This window comes from Clavelina lepadiformis, chromosome 1 (assembly GCF_947623445.1).
Source record: "Clavelina lepadiformis chromosome 1, kaClaLepa1.1, whole genome shotgun sequence".
NCBI lineage: Eukaryota > Metazoa > Chordata > Ascidiacea > Aplousobranchia > Clavelinidae > Clavelina > Clavelina lepadiformis.
The window spans coordinates 14,653,720-14,659,801 of record NC_135240.1 but is presented as its reverse complement, the minus strand read 5'-3'; positions in this window follow the sequence as shown (position 1 = coordinate 14,659,801).

Below are 6,082 nucleotides of genomic sequence, written 5' to 3'. Positions count from 1 at the left end.
GTTTTTACTGGATGCTTTTGGGCAACCTGGCTCCTCGAAAATCTGGATGCGAAACTCTTGCAAATTAAGCTTAAATCTGCCAATAGACACAATCAATTTTTTGGGTCTAAAATTTTACAAAAGTTCTGCTCTTTTTCTTCTCAATGGTCTGGTCACAATTGCCAGAGTTATTTCCAAATACATCTCTTCATGCTGTGCACATAGCATAGTCTGGCACAGATCACACCTTAAATAATGACATTACCCAGAAGTCAATTACATGGGTAACCTTAATGTGCAGTGAAGACCAACCATTACAAAACATGGGTGCCAAATGGGAATCCATTCCGTTCAATGTTGGATGCCGAATTCAAAATTTGGTGGCCATTCTACCCAGACACTCACTAAAATCCAACGCTGCTATTGTGTCAAGACAAGTTTCTTAAAGCATAGCCGGTGTTTATTACAATAGCGAAAAAATAGTAATGTACAAACAAAAATGCTTGTTTATTTTTTTAATCAATGAAGAATAAGCCAACTTAGTCATTTTAGTCAAGCATATTCAATATAAAATCCTTTAAAACGATTAAACACCAGCCATAAATCGGCGTTTAACTAATTTCCGAGAATGAATGACAAAAGCATTGTCACATTTAATTGACCAATAGTAATCAGCTAGTATGACAACATTCCACCTCCCTTACATCTAACTGATATCTTGATGAAACCGCTCCTATTGCTCATCACCTAGATCAGCGTGGTCCAACTGCAGGCCCGCGAGCACCGATTTTTTGGCCCGCGAACTGATAGTCAGCTTTGATAGTCGCTATTGTCGAGGAAGAACCTCGACCGCAGATGTCACATTGATCAACATTTAATAGCTAAATTTTGAACTATTCTAATTTCAGTTCTAATATCAATATCACATTGTTTTTCAGTTCTAATTTCACATTTCTTCAGTTCTAATTTAAAAACATTGGCCCACAAGATAAAAAAATTTTCTGATTTTGGCCCGCGATGAAAAGAAGTTGGACCACGCTGACCTAGATCACCGAAGTTTTCGGGAAAGCAATCTAGGTGGTTGCATAGAAAATGAAGCTTGATGCTCAATTTAACATCTACATCCTGCAAACTGCTATGTAAATTAGTCACAGCCTCTTTGTAGTTGGAAGCTTTCTTATTTCCCAAAAAATTTTGATAACTTTAACACTCCAAGCACTTTTTCATTCTTGGAAGTTGAAAAGTTAGGATCATTTATATGTTTTCTGATCTAAGGACCATCAAAAATGCCAGATTTTTATTTTTCTATTGTTTATCTCAGAAATTTGGTGCCAATATATCTCAAACAGTCACCATTCTTATCGAGTGCTTTAACATATTGTTTCATAATACATGGCTTGTTATGAAGAGGAGGTAAAACTATTTTAGATTTTTCCACCACAGGATGAGCTTGAACATTTTTCTCGCCAGGTACCAATTTTTCCTTCACAGGCCACTCATGTTTTCTCCAGTGGTGGGCCCTAGCTCTGCTATCCCACCAGCACAAAAAGTATGGGAACTTCTTATAAACACCCAAGTCGAAACCCAGCACAAATAATCCTGTTGTTTTCAATCCAGAAAATTATTCTTTGAGTTATTGAGTGTCCTAAAGAAATACATCCAAAAGCATTACCATTGTGCATGAGAACACATTTCAAGGTTCTTCTACAGCTGCCAATGAAAATTCGGCAATCATTAAGATTATATTCTGAGACACCAAGTCTTTTTAGAAGGACTTTCAACGTTGTTACAGAACACGATCTCACTTTCTTGTGTGAAATACTGCAAGAATTCAGCATGAAGTTTCTGATAAAAATTGATGAGAGTACCTGGTTTTAAAAAATTTGTTTTATTAAGCCTTGAAGCCAGCAGCTCAGAAGAATCCTTAGAAATATTCAGCTCTCTCGCCGAGTCATTCGGTTTTTCCTGGGAAAACTGTTGCGAGGATAAACAGATCGTTATCTGCAAGAATGTTATTATTGTCGGTTGAAATATCCTCTTCTTTACCGAAAAAAAACACCATTCTATTTCTGGTAAGCCTTCGAAGACAGTAACAGGAAGTTCTTCACTGTGTGGAGCTGGCCTGATCGCGGAGCATTGGATATGTTACGCAATTTCTATTTTTCCTTTTGATATGTTTTGCTCACTTTACAAAAAAGTAGTTGTTGTAGTGGTCTTTTGGTTCTCGCCATACTATTTGAACTACAAACCAGTTTTTTTACTGTTCGTTTTCCATTGCCTTAGTATTTAACACAAGGTTTACAAACAATGTGCGGTGTCTAAGGCTTGTCTTGAACACCCAGTATTACTTTGAAGTAAGCAAGATAAGCATGCTTTAGAAAATTGCTGAATGGTATCCTGTTATGCTTTAATTGTATTCACCACAGGTATAGTAGAAAACATTTCGTACATTTAAACAATTCATTCTAGCTCTCAATGATGTAGACATAACGAAGATTCTTATTCTCTCTAATATTAGTAAGAATAATACAAACCCTAACTTCATTGGTCATCTATCTAGATTCGAGTCTTTCCACATTTGCATTCCCACATTAAGGCATAAATAGGAAGGATTTATCGGCAATAGATAAAAACCTATGTTGTAACAATTGGGAGTGCGAAACTAAATTAGTCCTTTTTTATTTAATCTGTCATCCATTTGGATGATTTTTCTCAGTGGTGCTTGTGATCTTTTATCTACTATGATAATGTCCTTCATTCGTGGCGTCGTCAAGTGTTGTTACGATTGGACTCACCTTCCACTTTGTAATTTATCCAAAGAGTTGTGACTGACTTACACCTTGAAACCAACAACCCATGGTAGAACATTTACACTAATAAGCTGCATAAACTTTGCGTTTGTGGTCCCTTCTTAAATTAGAGTAATGCTGTTAGCATCTCGCTTTGGTATTTACCAGAAATGCAAAGTTGTGGCGTAATATTATGTAATACCTAAACCAACCTCTGTGTGAAGGCAATTTAAATTATTAGTTAATTGTTTATTTTACAAACCAAAGTGTGCAGAAAGTTAACTTAAAATTTATCTTGCGTGTCCAACTGTCACGAAATACCGACCAGCTGACAGCAAAGTACATAAGTTTTTGATGGGATATCGTGCATTATCGTAAAATTTTGGCATAATCACGTGCACCGAAGCCACAGTTCTTTGTTTGTTTATTATAATTTGGTATGAAAGTAAAACGTTTGATTTGCAAGTTTATGAATGTTGCGCGTGCCGCTGCCACACTTTCCACTATATAGCACATGGTTAGGCCAAGCCAACCATACTGCCATATCCGAATACTTAATTAACCCACACTTAATCACAGCCAAAATCAACCACCCCCTACAAACTCCATCAAACTTACCGGTACAGTGTATATCGATTATCGTAATCAACTGCTGTTTTAACAAATTTTAGATATACCGGTATATAGAGCTATAGTGTAATACACATAGGCCTAGGTTTTGTCGTTATATAATCTTTTCCTAAACACTTTCCCCAATTACATTTGGTAGATGTTTGGATACTGTTAGTTTTTTGCTATTCTGCCCAACAAAAAGTCGCTACCGTCCAGAAATCCATCCCCACAAATCAATTGAAAATTGAGTGCACAGAACTGCATTTTCCAAGTCATCAAGTACAAATAACGCACTTTAAGTGCAGCACTGAAGCTCATGAAAAGCAGTACTGAGTGCGCCTATGCCAAACTCTGCAGTCTGGGCTACCGTAAAGTAGTATTATTGGACCTACAGTATAGGCCTATGCGAAACAGCCTGAAATAATCAGCACAGAAGTCAAAGTTCATTTTAGTTTTGACTGGACTTGTCAAAACGATCAAACTAGATTCTCAAAGGTACATTTTTGGATGTCACGCTTTTTCTATCGCCACTTGTCTACAGCCTACGAATTAAAAATTTCAAACTGGATACCTAACTCTACAATTCCCAACCACTTTACATAGCGGTCACTACCATCCCACGAAAATAGTGAGATTGTCATTTGGTTTTAAGGTGTATTTGAAATATTTACACACAATGGGCATTGTTCAACGGGCATAATAATTGTTGTCAATCTCCCTATCCTATCGCAAACGTAAAGAGTGGCAAAAGGTTATGCTTCTCCCCGTGTTGCCTACCATGTTTGAAAGGAGTCAGAGTTTCATTTTTCAAGTTCCGAAAATAAGATTTCTGCTTAAACTGGTCGATTTTTTTTGTCTTGTGATTGAATTCACGAGTCGATAAAAAGAAGCAAACTTATGCTCTATAAGAAACTTTGTTATCGAGCTTCCAGTGCAGCGGTTCACAACGTTTATTGGTTCGCGATCTCGTTTATTAGTGAAAAAAATTCGGGGCACCTTAAATTAGCTATTAATTAATTGATGACCAATTTTCGTTTTTGCGTTGTTTATGAACAAAGCTGTTTTCCGGTAAAGCAAAAAAGGGCTAGAGAACTTTGGGATGTTTGAAGCAAAACAAAATTGTATTGTACTGTTTATTTGTCGCCATTAACAGTGCGGAGCAAAAGTTAGCTAACCTAACAAAAGTATGCTAACCGTTGTAGTTATAGCACAATAAAACACACGCTCGCGAACAATAAACGAGCAGGAAAGAGAGGCAAAGCCCAAAGGCTTAAAACGTGCAAGATAGTAATAATAGAATTGTGCTATAGTATGGTAGGTTAGCATGGCCAGCAAACTCACAAACTGATTCGTAAGGTTAACGAATTTCAGGTCAAAATAATACAAACAACTACACTGTTGAAAAATGTAGAGGATATGTTCCCTAACAGACAAACACGGATATTAAAAGCCGAAATAAAAATATAAAGTGCCATGGTTTGATTAAAATGACAATGAATATCTTGAGTGCACAAGAAATGGATGGTTAAAGAAAACCGCACAAAAGAAACTCCATCCTAGAGACCGGAATTCCGTTTCTGACTGGTATCCCGTTTCTGTTACAAACTGTGGAAATCGAATTGTTCATGAAAAATGTAGCCTACAGTACAAATACCGTTTTAATTTAAACAAAAAGGCCGCAGAAGAAAACGATATGTCTAATAAAAGAGACGCTGTTCACGGCAGGACTTACTGTCCGAAATCCTTCCAGATTACCAGGCAACTCTGCTCATAAGACATTAATTAAAACGTGTTGATAACTTGCATAGAATCTCCTATCGAAAATTCATGCCGTGAGCTCCGCATCGTTCTTGTGCTTATTTCATTGTGACGTATTTTTCATGAGTCATTATAATTAAAAGGCTAACAAGGCGGTATATCGTAACGTTATAAATGTTTATGTGTCAATAAAAAATAACAAAATGTCTAGATGTCAATAAAAAATATAAGTTAATTTGATAGTATTCGATTTTCAATCAAGGACCAAGATAATACTTTTGTAGATATGAGTAATTAAAAAGTAACTTATCATGTTCACCTTTATGAGGCATAGACATAGCCAGGACTTCGTGTGTAAACCTGAAATGCGCATCGCTTAACACAGATCAACTCTAAACGATAATATTGCAATGAGAAATTCGATTTGAAATAGAAAAAATAATTGGTGGAATTTTTCTTAAAAGTATTATTAGTGGTGGTTTGAAAATTCTCCACAGAGTAGCTACTGGTGCAAAATCTGACCTGAAAAATGAACCAATGAAAATTCAAATTACCGTAGTGTGGTCTCCTTCCGTACACAGAACACGGAACCCGCTGTACAGCAAAGCCCCTGCTGGATTACACATAATACGGAAAAGCTACCCGAAGGGTACTCTGTGCTGAATAATAATAATAGGACATGAACTATCTTGAGTAATTTAATGTCTGGTTCTTGTTTTATGGAACTTACGTAAAAAATTTATTTACTAATAATAAAAGAAATGGAAGAAATAACAAGTCATTATTTGAAAATTAAAGAAAATAAAAGAGTTTAAATGTGCTTATTATTTTCCAAGAGATTCTAATGATATGATCAAAATGGGCAACATTACAACTCAACCGGGAAGTGAACTTCCTAGACATATCTTCATACCTTTTCAATCAAGTCAAAGAGATTCTAATCA